Source organism: Natrix helvetica, assembly GCF_964273705.1.
Source record: "Natrix helvetica genome assembly, chromosome: 2".
In the NCBI taxonomy this organism is placed as follows: domain Eukaryota; kingdom Metazoa; phylum Chordata; class Lepidosauria; order Squamata; family Natricidae; genus Natrix; species Natrix helvetica.
In genome coordinates, this window is record NC_138552.1 from 144,013,405 (window position 1) to 144,030,793 (window position 17,389).

The window sequence follows — 17,389 nt, forward strand, 5'->3', positions numbered from 1 at the left end:
GATATGAACCTATGCCAACAAGATCAAGAAGAACAAGCGATGTTTCCTTTTATGAAGTGCACAGACAGCCTTTAAGACCCTGAGAACAAAGAACAGGAAATTACAAAAATATAAAGGATTCAGGAGCGATTTGAGTGACTGAAGTATATTAGCGGCAACCATGTAGCTAGTGTTCAGTGTTATATAGCCAGTTTGGTTCAGTGCTTAAGGCACCCAGCTAGAAACCAGGATACTGTGAATTCAAATCCCATTTTAACCATTAAAACTAGCAGGGTGACTTCGGGCCAGTCACCCTTCTCCTCACAGGGTTGTTGTGAGGAAAATGGGAAAAAAGTGTGTTGGATATGTTCATCACCTTGCATTATTTGTAAAAATGATAGAGGCAGGACACAAATAAATTGTTGTTGTTAGTTGCGAAGTCGTGTCCAACCCATCGTGACCCCATGGACAATGTTCCTCCAGGCCTTCCTGTCCTCTACCATCCTCTGGAGTCCATTTAAGCTCACACCTACTGCTTCGGTGACTCCATCCAGCCACTTCATTCTCTGTCATCCCCTTCTTCTTTTGCCCTCAATCTTTCCCAGCATTAGGCTCTTCTCCAGTGAGCCTTCAATAAATAGATAGATACAAATAAATAGATAGATAAATAATAAAAAAAACTATGCAGGAACAGTTCCATAAAATATCACTCAGCGCTTTTGTATTATTTATAAAAACCTAGCTACAGTTAACAATGTTTTTTTAAAAAAAAACATAAGGTGAAACTTTTTTTAAAAGAGCAAATGAACATAAATCCAACTTTCTCTTATAGGTGAGCTCTGAAATATTAATGCAAAATAAAATGGTGGGAAATAAGAAAAATCAGTTTACCAATAATATCTAAAGAGATTTAACAATCATGATGATAACTACCAGCTGCAAACCTGTGAATGTCACTTGGAATTGTTAATCGATTACACTAGAAACAACTTACATCTAAATACTAGTAAGACAAAGGAGATGGTGCTAGATTTCCAAAAGCACAGAGAGGAACCTGCCCCACTGTATATCGAGGGGGGCTGTGTGGAGAGGGTTTCCTATTTTAAATTCTTGGAAGTGCTTATTAGTCAAGATCTCACCTGGAAAAACAACACATCTCTGGTGATTGGAAAGGCCCAACAGAGACTTCATTTCCTTAGAGTCCTGCGAAAAAATCAAGTGGAACAACGGCTGATGACCTCTTTTTATCGGTCCACCATAGAAAGTGTCCTCACATATTGCATTACAGTATGGTATGCTGGTTTAACAGCTGCGGACAGGAAGGCACTACAGAGAGTGATCAATTCGGCACAAGAAACCATTGGTTGCCCTCTGACACCACTGGATGACATCGCCAGATCTCGCTGCTTTAGCAGAGTAAGGAAGATACTCAGAGATGATTCATACCCTGGTCAGTGTTTCTTTGCACTTCTACCATCAGGCAGAAGACATCAAAGTATAGCCAGCCGAACAAACAGGTTTAAAGATAGTTTCTATCCTTGGGCTGTGAGATTTTTAAATACACAATCCCTCCATGCATGTGCTAGTTTTTTTTTTTCTTTTTCTTTCTTTTTTTGTTTCTGCTATAATTTTGCACCAGTGAGGTTAAAACCAATTTCGTTGTATTTAAGTACAATGACAATAAATTATTATACTCATACTTAGATGTTGTGTTTGTTGGTCAAAGCCAACAGGAATTTTTGTTTTGCTTGTTTATTTTTTCCCAGAAGTACTAAACATGTTTTTCTTTTTAAAGAATACTGTGCCATTTTTAAAGAAATCATGTTAAAGATACAAGAGGTGAATGATGTGGGACTGTGTGGTATCTAGTCAGAGGTGGGATCCTACTGTTTAACAACTGGCTCCCTGAGCTTGCACTGACAACATGTGCGCAGTTTAGAGAAGACTTACCTTCCGGATTACTGCTTGGGAAGGAAAACAGCTAAGGCGCCGCAATCCACTCTGCCACACGACTCAGCTGAGAAGATAAAGGTAGGTAAAGCGCAGGGGCAGGTGGGATGGCCAGCTTGCTAGTGGGAGCAAACTGGTTCTCTCCCAGCTGATCTTCGGAGCTACTGGTTCACCCGAACCGCTCCAAACAGTAGAATCCCACCCCTGTATCTAGTGCTATAAAATAAGATATGCCAAATAGGTCATAGTCCTTACCAAATCATTATCTAACCCAGCACCGATTAGCAGCCTTATTGAACCTGAGATCTGCTCCTTACACAGCTGAGGAACAGATCACCTCATTGTCCTCCTATGAGTTATGTGCAGTTCTACTGCTGCCACTGTGAGCTTAGAGGAACTGCCTCATCACAATTTATGATATGACAAGTCTAGCAGTGTCCAATTTAAAGCCGGTCTCTTTACTGAAGTGAATGAAGACACTGACCTGACTCTGAGATCTTTGCAGGCATGTACAGTACTGAAATCCAGAGCAGAGAACCCAAGAATCTTTTCCAGCATTAGCTTTCAAAGGAATTTTGCTTAACCATCAACCATTAAGATCTAGGAATTTAAGAAATACTAGACATGGGGTCGCTTAGCATTTCTCCTCCTATTTTGAACAATGCACTTGCCTGGTTCTTTATAATGAAGCTATCGATGCATGATGCAATGAAGGGTTTGATTATCAGCCAGCTTATCCCAGAGCCTGATGATGATTTGGGCTGAGAGGGAGCAATTGGCCCAAAATCAATCAGCTGACTTCCATTCCTAAGGGAGATCTAGATCTTTGATCTCTCTGCTCCTAATGCCACACGTTGAACCATTACACCAAATCAGCTGTCTTAACATTTAGTGCATACTGCAAACAGTTTACGGAGACAGGAGGCTTAATTGAAGATTTCTTTCTGATCTATTTCTTGATCTCGCTTTACACGTTCTTAATAGTGATAACTCCAGAAATTCAGGCTTTCTTCCTTGATGCAGATATTGTAACTATAGCTCTTTTTTATTTTTACAACCCTGTAATTCCTTGCTTCAGGGTGGAGCCAAAGTGACTGAATGCAGCTGAGCATTTACTGGCCAGATGCTTTTTCTGACACCTACGTGGAGTTCGCAGCAGATTTTTTCCCCACCCTCGGAGAGAAACACCTAGGACTGAACTCTCAATCCTCCAAGTGGGAGGTAGTGTCTTCACTTCTAGGCCAGTGCACCTCTTATATACTCTATATACTTGTGTACTCTAAGGCTTGATACTTCTTTTAAATTTTGCTGACTTAAGAAAAGTAAGAGAATACTGGTTTTCATCTGTAGGGAAAATACTTCTGCATGAACTAGTATAGCATTATATGAAATGAGGAGATCAATAAATCTCATAGCCCATGAAACTTTAAGGAAGTTACCATGTCTCAGATCCATCTTAATTATCCCATCTGTAGTAGGAGCTAATGGTACTACTCTAGCCTACAGGACTGCTGCATTAGAAACATAATTGAGATCGTCAGTAAAATGTCCAACTGTAGAGCGACCACAAAAGGTCTTCAGGGCACTTCTTGGAATCTCCACCTGTCTGAAACTTCCATCTAAAATCATAAAAAACCAGGATGGGAATTCTACTCCAGCCCAATGGCTTAATGGCTCCTGGGCTTTGTAGAGTTGGCTGATATTAGCGATATTGATGAAGGAGATTCTATCTGGCTTTATATGAACTCCTGCACTTTGAGCTACTCATCTTTCATTGTTTCTATGGTGAGGGAGAAGCTGCCTGAGGGGCTGAGGGTTGAGGCAATACTGAAGTAAACAAATGAAAACTTTGGGTCAATATAAAGCCACACTCATGGTCTATGGAGTGGGTTCCAGCTTCTTGTACTGCCGGTTCGCTCAGGGACATGCTTCGGGTGCGCTTTGCATGCGCATGCGCAGGAGGTTAAAAATGGTGGTTCAGCAAAAAACAAGATGGTGGTACCATAGGTGCCGCCCATAGAACCAGTTCGGGGGTGTGGCCAGCCGAGTTACTACCTACTCGGCCGAACCAATCCAAACCAGTAGGAACCCACCTCTGGTCTAACTGTATGCAATGCACAAAGTATATAACACTTACCTATCACACAGATAGGTAAGAACTGGGCTATCTTTACTAGCTCTGCCCAAATGTGTTTGCTGAAGCCCCCTAGATAGCCTCTTCTTTTGGGCAATGAGATATTTGTATACTGGAAGAGAACCGAGGAAACACTATTAATTCCATTGGTGGAACAAGGTGGAAAATAAAACTAGTCAGAGAAAGTTGGATGTTCTACAGCCTCGCTAAGAAGATCAAAGGTATCACTTTATCTCCATGGTTTCTTTCTGAGAAAGAATTAGACAAATGCCTAAATCAACAAGACTTGAGTGGGGCTTGGTTGCCATGCAACATGAACAAGCCTATTCGAATATGACCTTAAAAATATGTTGCTTCATGCTCTGGATAGTTAAATGTTCATACATACGATGTGGGATGAAGTAGCAGAGTATGCACACATAATCTCTAGTTAGCTCTCTGCCCAGAAGCCAACATGTGCTCATGGACTTACAAAGGTTCCAGTTATGAAAAACATTTAAATGTTTCTGTTACACATTTTGGTTGCCATGTTAACTTGGCTCATGTTGCCCTGAAACAAACCCAAAACACCTCCTTACATAGTTGCTTTATGACAGTTTCTTCCAGGCCAACAGAACCATTTAGTAGTGAATGTAGGATATGGCAGGAGACTAAAATAACATCGGATTTACTGAGCACTTTAATCTAGGTTTAATAATTTTATGATTTTTAGACATTTGTAACAACCGGTGGGCACAATCTAGTGCTTATGGCACTCAGGAAAAGGAATTATGAGTAGCGCACACTGAGATTATACTGGATCAAATAACGTAGGGGTTCCAAGGGAAACTAAATCTTTTTAAAACCCTCAAACATCAGTTTAAGCTGTTAACTTTAATTTTATTTTAAATTCTTGTCAGAGTAATTGCATCAAGCTGGAATTATGGTACATTTTCTCCCTTTTTGGTCTAACAACACTTCTTCCAATTTTTAACTGTTTCATGGAATTGCAGTTAAGCTGCTCACTTGTCAAAAGTAATATCTCCTTCTTTCTTGGCAAATTATACTATGTGCCAGTATTGGGAACTTCAGCCAAGAATGACATGACCACAGAAGTGACTGGTATTATCATACTTTGGACACAACCTGCTGGCTGCGTTTACCATCATTCTGTTCTTCCATCCAACATCTGTTGCACACCTCGGTAAAGAGTTATTGCCACAGCCAATGGGTAGGACGTCCCAAAGGTGCTTTTTCAAAAGGCAAGCTGGACTTTGTTTTTTCTTGAAGATGTTTCGTTTCTCATCCTTCTTCAGTTCTGACTTCTTACATGAAGCTTCTTGGATGAGAAACGAAACATCTACAAGGAAAAACAAAATCCAGTTGCCTTTTGAAAAACACCTTTGGGACAACCATGACCTGGATGACTGACAGTCTCCATAAACAATACATAGGACCTACCTTGTGTTTTTCTTTGTCGTTTTTAATCATGAGACTTTATGGTTAGTGATATATCAAATCAAATCAATTGGTGTACAACCTCCTGATTTCACTTCCAGTTAACTCCATCCTGAAATTTGTATATCCAAGTATTTATTCAGGAAAGTGGAAGAATGGACATCCATTTCCACATGTCTGTGTATCATTCATTTCTTCTTTGTTCATTGACCTAAAGCTAGATCCTGGCTTAAACATGTAGAAGAACTGGGTTGAATAATGCAGTAAAATGGACTACAGGTGGGAGGGACCATATATTTTAAATCTCCCTCTCTCTTGTTTGTTTTCCCTTTCCCTCTAGAACATTAACTCAGCGGGAAGCAGATGGAACTACGTTCTCCCCAATTGGAATGTGTGTTGTGTTCAAATTATTACTTACAAGAACTTTTATGTGAATGTTGCAAAAACAGGCATCTTTAGCTTCCAGGGACAAAGCTCATTTAGGTATTAATAGAGTGATTCTATTCAGAGGTGGTATTCAGCAGGTTCTGACCAGTTCTGGAGAACTGGTAGCAGAAATTTTGAGCAGTTTGGAGATACCACCTCTGACTGGCCCCACCTCCATCTATTCTCTGCCTCCTGAGTCCCAGCTGATCAGGAGAGAATGGAGATTTTGCAGTATCCTTCCCCTGCCACACCCACCAAGCCACACCCACCAAGCCATGCCATGCCCACCAAGTGACGCCCACAGAACCTGTAGTAAAAAAATTTGAATCTCACCACTGATTCTATTGAAACATTACATTTGAGGGGATGTGATCCAGAGGTGGTATTCTGCCAGTTTGCCCCGGTTCAGATGAACCGGTAATGGCGGTGGCGGGAGGCTCCGCCCACCCACCCAGACATCGTTATGGACGTTCTGCGCATGTGCAAAAGTTTCTACAAATGCAGAGAAGCGTGCACATGAGCGAAGCAAGCACGCGCACACACACGCTCCCAGTTCCGAACCGGTAGTGAAGATTAGAGCATTTCATGCCTGATGTGATCATTCATTACATGTTCCAATATACAATTTAAGTCAATTACATAGCAAGCATGTATATGGAAAAGCACAGATCCATCACTGGACAAGGGGGCACTGTCTATCTGCGATCAGTTTTAATTTGACTGGATTAAAAAAAGTGGATCATCCATGAAGATGCTGGAAGGGATCTGAATGAACCATCCTACACATGGAGGTGTTAAGTTTAGTCTACTTAAATAATATCCTCTTTTGTTTTGAGTTATAACTAATAGGCTATTAAATGCAGGTTGCTAGCTCCATCTGTTTCCTTAAGCAGATGTTTTCTATGTGGTCAGTGTTTAGTGATGTAAAAATCTTGATGATCCTGCATAGGGATATGTATGCAGTTTTATGTATTCTGCATATAGATTTTGGGACTTGAGCCAGAAAATATAGAGAAATCCTCAAGGTAATTGTTGCTTGTTTTTTTCAAGACAGCTTTGGCACTTCTATTAATTATTAAAAAGGGAGAGGGCAATTCGTGATTTCCAGATGTTTTGAAGTTTAACTTCCCTTTCCCCTTGCCATTTAGCCCTGTTAAGGGGAGCTGAAGTCCAAAATGTCATATCACTAAATTAACTACTCTGACCTAAATCAAGCAACATTCATCAACACCAAAGGCTAAAGTTTTGGAGAAAAATCGTAGGTAGATATCTTATGACAAAAAGTATTTAAAAGAAAACAAACAAACAAACATAAGGCTATTCCAATAATGTGAAAATGCAATTGACTGCAACAGACTGAGAATAGCAATAACACATAGACTTATGTACCACTTCATAGTGCTTTACAACCCTCCTTAAGTGGTTTATAGAGTCAACATATTGCCCCCAACAATCTGGGTCCTCATTTTACCCACCTCAGAAGGATGTAAGAGTGAGTCAATCTTGAGCCGGTCAGGATTGAACTGCCGAACTGCTGGCAGCCTGCAGTCAGCAGAAGAAGCTGGCAATTCTAACCACTATGCTGCCACCACCATCACTTTAAGAGAAATTCTAAATTTTCTGGAAAAAGAAAAAAAAACTACACATACATGTATTCAGATCAGAGGTAGTATTCAGCAGGTTCTGACAAGTTCTGGAGGACCAGTAGCAGAAATTTTGAGTAGTTGGGAGAACTAGTAAATACCTGGCCCTGCCCCCATCTATTCTCTGCCTCCTGAGTCCCAGCTGATTGGGAGAGAATTGGGATTTTGCAGTATCCTTCCACTGCCACGCCCACCAAGCCACACCCACCAAATCAGTAGTAAAAAAAAATTGAATCCCACCACTGATTCAGATCATCACCAACAGCCTTAGAATCAATGAGGCAAGGACTACATACTTGTCTTTAGCAAACTATACTGGCTTGTAAATTGTCCAGTAAGGTCAGGTGTTCTTGCTTTGGATGACCATAATGGAGAAAAGTGCACCTCTCTTTTTAAAGTTATATTGAGGAAGGAAACTGGACATGGTTACCCAACTTTTTTTCCTTTGTAAAGAATAAATCAAGCATGTAAGTGCTGTCATTAAGCTAATTAGCTCTATTTAAGGTTGAAATAATGGCCAGGCCATTCAGGCCAAGATAACTTTTCCCCATAATAATTAGTCATCAATAAAGTTGCTGGAATGCATCTTCCTAATCCAGGTGACTTTGGCTGCTTGAGGTGGAACAAGAAACAATGGTCCCTTACTCACCCAAGTCAAGGTACATGATATTCACACAGCCAGCCAAATTATTTTAGCACATGAAACAGAAACCCCTAGGAACACTTTCCCATTCCCTGGCAATCAATAGTACAATAATAATGAAACACTGCCTATTTCCATGGCACCCTAAACTATGCCTAATTTTGGGACCATTACTTATTGGACAAATAATTCTTTCATAATCAAGTAAACTTTGGTATAGAGGGTGATTGCATAGCCAGGAATAGACTATATGCAATCTAAGAGACTTCCTGGCCTCATGATTCCTGCTTGAGGAGCACATGGTGAGTCTTTGCACCACCTCCTATTGTGCACCAAATGTGCCTATTCCTAGGCGAAGCAGGATCCTACTCTTGGTCATTCGTGCCCTGGTCACCTGCTGGTTGGACTATTGCGATGCACTCTATATGGGGCTGCCCTTGAAAAGTATCTGAAAACTTCAGCTGGAGCAAAACACAGCAGTATGAATAGCTATGTGTTGTGACCCAGCAGGAGCCGGCAACGGAGGGCTGATAGACGTAGAGAACAACTACGCAGATACAGAAGATAATTGGACCCAGGTGATTGTAATTAGGCTCCTCTCAAGTTTGTATAAAAGGAATGACTTTCCGGAGGCTGTTTGCAGAGTTCAACTTATCTACCAACGCTGGACAGGCGTTCTTGTGCCTGTGTCTTATCTTGGAAGTCTGGATTTCTGCCAAGGTCTAGTCAGTGTGTTGATTTACTGTATATAAATCTTCTAGCAGTATTCTTGTCTTGGAGTGCTTTGGTGTGCGAAGAGGGGGGGGTCAGAACAGTTATGTGTTTCTGATAGAGCACACGTTGCACCTCTGCTGCATGAATTGCATTGGTTGCCAGTTTATTTCCAGACCCAATGCTGGTGTTGACCCTTAAAGTCCTACATGGGATAAGACCAGGTTATTTGAGGAATTACCTTTCCTTGATTTCATTCACCCATCCCACCAGATCTCACAGAATGGGTATGTCAGGGTTCCAAGTAACACCCCCAATGAAAGAAGACTCTGAGACTTGAGTTTCCTCAAAGTTCCATTTTATTAGAGATGTCATATTGGCACATCTGGGAAAACCTGAATCTGAAAGTTTCCAGGTTTTCCTCACCCAAGTGAATGTTAAATTCCCTGCCCAGCACCCACATGTTATCCACATGATCCAATCAGGCACTGTCCAAAACTGGAGGTGCCTCCCAGTCACCTCATGGCAGCTGCAGGGCAAGGTGTCCTTGACTCTCTGAGAAAAGGATGTTATTTTGACTATATAATAATAATAATAAATATTTATTTCTTAGCCGCACCCTCTCCCGAAGGACTCGGGGCGGCGTACAACAAAACATAGGAAATAAATATATAGACAAACATACATATACCAAAAACATAAGACATATACAGAACATATACTAGGAGGAGGTGAATTGGTAGATAAAAACAAGTAAAAACACAATGTTTAAAAACCCCTAAGTAAATTGGATGCAATTAAAATATCCCAGATAAAAAACCCGTCAGGAGCGATAAAATTGGATCAGAGTTGAGCCAGGCCAGCAACTTGAAATAGGTGGGTCTTGAGCTTTACACGAAAGGAGCGGAGGTCAGAGGTATTCCTAATATCCGGGGGGAGGTCATTCCACAGGGCTGGGCCCGCCACAGAGAAGGCTCTACTCCTAGGCGCCGCCCCCCGGCACTGCCTGGGGGACGGCACCTGGAGGAGACCCTCTCTGTGCGAGTGGATTGGTCGCAGGGATGTATGGGGCAGAATACGATCCCGCAGGTAACTAGGTCCTGAGCCATGGAGCGCTTTGAAGATCGTTATCAAAACCTTGAAACGCACCCGGTAGACTACAGGAAGCCAGTGCAGCTCGCGCAGGAACGGTGTCACATGGGAGTACCTAGTACTCCCCATAATTACCCGCGTGGCTGCGTTCTGGACCAACTGTAGCCTCCGGGTGCATTTCAAGGGAAGCCCCATGTAGAGAGCGTTACAGTAGTCCAAGCGAGACGTCACCAGCGCATGAGTGACCGTGCGTAAGGCGTCCCGGTCCAGTAGGGGGCGCAATTGGCGCACCAGGCGAACCTGGTGGAACGCCCCCCTTGCCACGGCTGTCACATGGTCCTCCATGGACAGCCGGGCATCCAGGAGGATGCCCAAATTGTGCGCCCGCTCCACGGGGGCGAGTTGAATGCCCCCGATGGCCAATGATGGAATTAATTGGCTGAACCGGGGAGCCGGTACCCACAGCCACTCCGTCTTGGAGGGGTTGAGTTTGAGTCGGTTGTAATCCATATATCACCCATATATCACCCATACTCCATATACTCCCCCCTCACATTTTCCCATGGTAGAAAATGTGGCAGGCTTGAAGACCCAATGTAAAAGATGACTTCCAGGTCTGACAGGGTACATTTTGTGCACTGACATCTAGAGAGATACATCTGATGGGGCCTAAGTGACAGACCTTTTCTGCTAATGGTTCCTGTTTTGTAGAACATTCTCCCTCCAGAGAGAAGATTAACCTCATCACTCCTGAGCTCCTGAAGGCCTCTCAAGAACTGGTTATGCCAGAGGGTCCCCTGGGGATTGTAGGGGGATAGGCGTACCTATGAGGTGCCTCCCTTATTAACACCTCCCCATCTGTTATTCTTTTTTCCTAATTTAGTTTTGCTTTTATAACTTTAATTCTTTTTAATAATTATATAATGGTTTTAAGTATTGATTTTTTTATTTATTTTCTGTTTTTACTGGATTGTTGTGCGCCAAAAAGGGCCATTTTCCCCAGAATGGGCAGCCATTTAAATTAGAGAGATAGGTACGTAAATAACTAAGTAGGTAGAAGATAGATACGATAGATGATACATAGATAGATAGATAGATAGATAGATAGATAGATAGATAGATAGATAGATAGATAGATAGATAGATAGATATAGATAAGATAGATAGATAGATAGATAGATAGATAGATAGATAGATAGATAGATAGATAGATAGATATGATAGAAGGATAGATAGATAGATAGATAGATAGATAGATAGATAGATAGATAGATAGATAGATAGATAGATAGATAGATGATAGATAGATAGATAGAGATAGATGATAGAAGGATAGATAGATAGATAGATAGATAGATAGATAGATAGATAGATAGATAGATAGACAGAGACAGAGACAGAGACAGAGACAGACAGATAGACAGACAGACAGTGACTGACTTAAAGCAGAGATAATTTACAGTTAATCAGTATTTTGAAGGCCTGTCTCAAACTTTGCCAACCTACTGCTCCCTAGAAGATTTGGGTTTTAACTCCCATTATCCCTTCCTGGGCATCACACAACCAATAGGGGAGGAGAGAAAACATTAGGATGGTTAATCTATGTGCGCTAGAGTTTGTTCTACATTAACGCATGATTCTTTCTCAAAGGAAATCCCAAGGCAAGAGAGCTGAGATTTAGCATTCCTTCCTTATGCATGGCATCTTAACCAAGAGTGGTTTTCTGCCTTGACGTGCTTACAATTTAATAAAGAAAGAGAACATTAGAAATGGGAATGGTCAGAATGGAAACAGTTTTGCATTTCATTCATGTTCAGGAGGAAACCATGTTAAGTGGCAGGCAATTAACCTCCTTGCTGGCAAATGCCAAAGGTAAATAAACAAAACGGTTTTGAATAAAAGTCCTCCTATGACTTATTTCTGGGTATTGTTGCTTACTTTGGGCCAACTCAAACTCATCAGTATACATTTCTGGTCGTATGTCTTTGGATTCTTCACCTATGAAGAAAGACAGTCTGGTGATGAACACGGTCAGTTTCTCCACCAGCCATGGAGACACTAAGGAACAGCCAAAGCAATTTGACTGGCAGTGACCTCAGCTGGCTGAGCACAGTTAAAATATGATAGCTTACATTCCCCGAGTTAAACTATAAGGCTCTTTATTCAGTTATTGAGCATTTGATCCATTTTTCCTTGGGTGGATCATTTAGAGAGTTTCTAACGTTTTCAAGATAGTGACAAATAAACGAAGAGCATTTAAAGGCAGACTAAAATGGACATATGATAGAGACATAACAAAATGCCTTGGAGCCAGGTCTTTAGTCTATCTTGCCTTTTAATTGTTGAGACAGATCTTTGTTCTTTGGTCCAAGGGTTGAATGTGAGAACTCCTGATGGAAAGTTTGGCCCCTGAATGATGCTGTCTCCTGATTAAGAATTGTACCAGCGACAGCATTGCCTCTGCAAGAAGAATTCCTTTTGACACAAGTCCAACTGCCTGATTTTTGTTTATTTTCCCTTACCAACTATAGTAATAAAGGAAAGGTATGGTTGTGTAACACACAAATCACTGAAAATTAACTTTATCTGACTGACAAGTACCCATCAACATTAATCAAGTATAAATAACAGCCCAAGTCTATGCAAGAGTTTAACTTCGTCTACTGTGTTCAATATTCCAAAGTAATTTATACATAAGTGTGTAAAAGGATAAGGTTGAGAAAGCAATTGGGAATCATTTACTGAGGAACAAATTCTACTGGATTTAGTGGGAATTACAAAATGTGGTTTTGATAGTCCAGCTAACATGTTGGTGGCACAGTGGTTAGAATGCAGTATTGCAGGCTAATTCTGCCACTGCCAGTAGTTTGATCCTGACCAGCTCAAGTTTGACTCAGCCTTCCATCCTTGCAAGGTCGGTAAAATGAGGACCCAGATTGTTGGGGATTCTGTAAGTGCGCTGTGAAGCACTATGAAGTGGTATATAAGTCTATAAGTCTATCACTATCCTTTTGCACCTTTCCTGGACCTGGAAACCTTGTTCATGGTTGCTTTCACCTTCATCATTTCTTATTTGGATTTCTGCAATGTTCTCTACATTTAAGGGCTACATACAAGGGCTGCCGTTGGAGAGCTTCTAAAAGCTACATCTGGTCCAGCATACAGTGGCATATTTCGTACTGAGCATCCCTACTTCACCCATATTATACCCTTATTGTGCAAATCGCACTGCTTCCAGTTTCCTTCTAGAAGTGATTCTGGATGTTATTGTCTTTAAAGCCCTACATGACATTGGACTTACACTATATTGCCAAAAGTATTTGCTCACCCATCCAAATAATCAGAACCAGTTGTGAGCGAATACTTTTGGCAATATAGTGTATCTGTGGGATTGTGGGTTGTTTCATATCAGTGTGGCTGTGGTGCATGTTCTGTTTTTTTGTTTATTAGTTTTATCGCATTCTGTTTTTTATTGCACTACTGCTTTTATTTTTGATTATAAGAAACCTAGAGTTCGGTTTAAGCTAGGCAACTAGACAAATGTTTTCAATTCATTAATTAAGTTCAATGGAATTTCTTTTGATGGCAGTTCTGTTGAATTCTATGAATTTTCATTCATGGTAACAGGATAGGGTAGCACAGTAAAGTTGGACTTCCATTCTCATTTACCATATAATCCAGAAAGTGCATTTCAAACCAGGCTGCAATATCTCCAAAGGAAATCAGTGAGACCTAAAAATATTCAGTGTTGAGTGGATCATACCCCTAGTGGAATAAGTGAGCCAACTTGATGGAACAAGGCAACAGAACCACTGGAACTAAATGCTTTGGAAACGGGTAAAGGAAAAATGTTCAGAATAAAGCTATACTTCATAGTGTTGAGTATCTGAGCAGAAACCAAGATAACTTGCTTTGCGGTTGGAGCTGCTGTTGTACTTCCAGAAAGGCAAATTAGAGAACTCCTGGAAGTTGTGACCAGATCACATGGGACTTATCCACAAACCCCAGACTGCAGATCCTTGTGGTCTGGATCTCAGTTTCAACAAAAGCAAGATGAAGAATTATCAGCACCATCATTGCCTTTGCAGATTCCTCCCTTGACTGCCTTTCCAAGGCAAACGCAGGGTAGGCACCTGCAAACAGCCAAGAGAAGAAAAGGTTGGAAGGGGGAACTTTGGAACTCAAAGATGGTCTTGTGTATCAACAAATAGGTCTCCTCCATGATGTAGACTGAACGAGCTGTTTGTGAATGGTTCATTAGGTCTAGAATTGTTTAACTAAGTAAAACTCCGCCAAGAATTATAGTGCATCATAAGTAGCATGGCATTGCTTGAAGGATTGTGTTCCAGTGCCGGATTTCATTTAGCATGTTGGACGTTTACCTGCATGACAAAATGGATATAAGAGAAGTGAAAGGCAATGATGAGAAGCCCTTGTGGTTGGCAAGCTCAACAACCAAATCCGATGATTTCAAACCCATTAAAGGGACTAATTTTTTTCAGCCACAGTTAACTCTCTATACAATACAATACAATACAATACAATACAATACAATAGTAGAGTTGGAAAGGACATTGGAGGTCTTCTAGTCCAACCCCCTGCCTAGGCAGGAAACCCTATACCGTTTCAGACAAATGGCTATCCAACATCTTCTTAAAGACTTCCAGTGTTGGGGCATTCACAACTTCTGGAGGCAAGCTGTTCCACTGATTAATTGTTCTAACTGTCAGGAAGTTTCTCCTCAGTTCTAAGTTGCTTCTCTCCTTGATTAGTTTCCACCCATTACTTCTTGTTCTACCCTCAGGTGCCTTGGAAAATAGTTTGACTCCCTCTTCTTTGTGGCAACCCCTGAGATATTGGAACACTGCTATCATGTCTCCCCTAGTCCTTCTTTCTCTTAAGCTAAACATACCCAGTTCCTGCAACCGTTCTTCATATGTTTTAATCTCCAGTCCCCTAATCATCTTTGTTGCTCTTCTCTGCACTTTCTAGAGTCTCCACATCTTTTTTTACATCGTGGCGACCAGAACTGAATGCAGTATTCCAAGTGTGGCCTCACCAAGGCATTATAAAGCGGCATCAACACTTCACGTGATCTTGATTCTATCCCTCTGTTGATGCAGCCTAGGACTGTGTTGGCTTTTTTGGCAGCTGCTGCACACTGCTGGCTCATATTTAAATGGTTGTCCACTAGGACTCCAAGATCCCTTTCACAGTTACTACTACTGAGAAAGGTACCACCTATACTGTACCTGTGCATTCCATTTTTGTTGCCTAAATGTAGAACTTTACTCTTTTCACCATTGAATTTCATTTTATTAGATAGTGCCCAATGTTCAAGTTTGTCAAGATCCTTCTGTATCTTAAGCCTGTCTTCTGGAGTGTTGGCTATTCCTGGCAGCTTGGTGTCATCTGCAAATTTGATGAGTTCCCCATTTATTCCCTCATCCAAATCATTGATGAAGATGTTGAAGAGTACTGGGCCTAAAACAGAGCCTTGGGGTACTCCACTGCATACTTCCCTCCATGTAGATGCAGTTCCATTGAGGACTACACGTTGAGTGCGGTTGGTCAGCCAGTTACGAATCCATCTGGTGGTGATGCTGTCTAACCCACATTCTTCTACTTTATCTAGTAGTAGGTTATGGTCTACCTTATCAAAAGCCTTACTGAAGTCCAAGTAAACTATATCAACGGCATTCCTCTGGTCCACTAATTTTGTCACATTATCAAAGAATGCAATAAGATTAGTCTGGCATGACCTGTTTTTGACAAATCCATGTTGGCTTTTGGCTATTACTTTGTTTGCTTCTAGGTATTCTCAAATTCGTTGCTTGATTATTTTTTCCAGAATCTTTCCTGGTATTGAGGTCAGGCTGAAAGGTCTGTAGTTTCCTGGATCTAACTTTTTCCCTTTTTTGAAGATGGAAACCACATCAGCTCTTTTCCAGTCCTCTGGTAGTTCCCCGGTGTTCCAGGATCTCTGAAAGATATAATTCAGTGGTTCTGAGATCTCGTCTGCTAGTTCCTTCAGAACCCTGAGGTGTAATCCATCCGGTCCTGGTGATTTGAACTCGTCTAGGGTAGACAGGTGCTCACTTACCATTTTCTTCCCTATTTCAATTTGTGTTCCTAATCTGATTTTTGTGGTGCTGCTTTTGATAGGTTGGACTGTTTTATCCCTTTGTGTAAAGACAGATGCAAAACATGAGTTAAATAGTTCTGCTTTCTCCCTGTTGCTTGTCACCTTCTTGCCACTTTCTCCTAGCAATGGACCAATTGTTTCCTTAACTTTTTTCTTGTTTTTAACATGTTGGAAGAAGCTTTTTTTGTTAATTTTTACTTTTGTGGCAAGCCTTTCCTCATTGTGAGCCTTTGCTTTTCTCACTTCATCTTTACAGGCTCGGGCTATTTGCTGATATTCTGCCTTAGTTATGTCTCCCTCCTTCCACTTTTTATACTTACCATTTTTGTCTTTCAGTTTGTCAGATAGTTCTTTATGCACCCATGCTGGTTTCTTTTGGGAGCTGTTATTTTTCTTCTTCATTGGTATTGTGCTAGACTGGGCTTTTGTAATCTCATTTTTCAAAATTTCCCAAGCTTCTTGAGTTGTTTTCCCCTTGAAGATTCTCATCCATGGAATTTTTCCCAAGCTCTCTCTAAATTTATTGAAATTAGCTCTGTTACAGATATGTTGGGAAGAGAGGGTGATCTGATTGAAATGTTCCAAAGTTTTTCAAAGTTTGCCCCTGTGTGGGAAGAGAAGACAGTGGCATTTGAACTGGGGTATGCATCAGTTATCTGACAGAATCAGCTGGATTTCTCTTAACGGGAAGGAACAACTGAAGCTTATTTGTTTATCAGATGCAGGAAGTCCTCAACTTATAACCACAATTGGGACCAAATTTACCCATCTCGGAAGGATGGGAGGCTGAGTCAACCTTGAGCCTGGTGAGATTTGAACTGTCAAATTGCAGGCAGCCAGCAATCAGCAGAAGTAGCCTGCAGTACTGCACTCTAACCGCTGTGTCACCGAGGCTCAAATGTCTAACCATAGGAGTGGAGTCGCTTAGGATGCAGAAGTAATTAGCAGCTCTCTACACATTTTCTAGCAACCAAATCAAACTCAAGAAATTTTCCCTGGGCACCTTCTGTGCTGTTATGCTTCCCCAAAAAAGCCTACATTGATCTTCTCTACCGTTCTATGCAAGACTGTTTCAAAGATGGTATCCACTGCCTTGAATCTGCCAGGCCTGTTTTCTTTGTTTATGGATATATGTCTTGCCAACGTTTCTGCTCACAGGATCTTGCCTGCTTAGCCAGACTGTCTACTAATGATGCCAGTGGTTCAGCTTCTACACAATTTCGACAAAT

General features: G+C 41.3%; 1 long non-coding RNA gene across 1 annotated transcript; it reads right to left on the bottom strand.

The window, feature by feature from the left end:
• Positions 1 to 240: 240 nt before the first annotated feature.
• On the bottom strand, positions 241 to 1,997 carry LOC309387504. The gene is made up of 3 exons (XR_014174599.1): positions 1,930 to 1,997; positions 1,119 to 1,182; positions 241 to 607 (listed from the first exon to the last, which is right to left on the bottom strand). It is a non-coding gene; the product is annotated as an uncharacterized lncRNA (long non-coding RNA).
• Between the last annotated feature and the right edge of the window lie 15,392 nt (positions 1,998 to 17,389).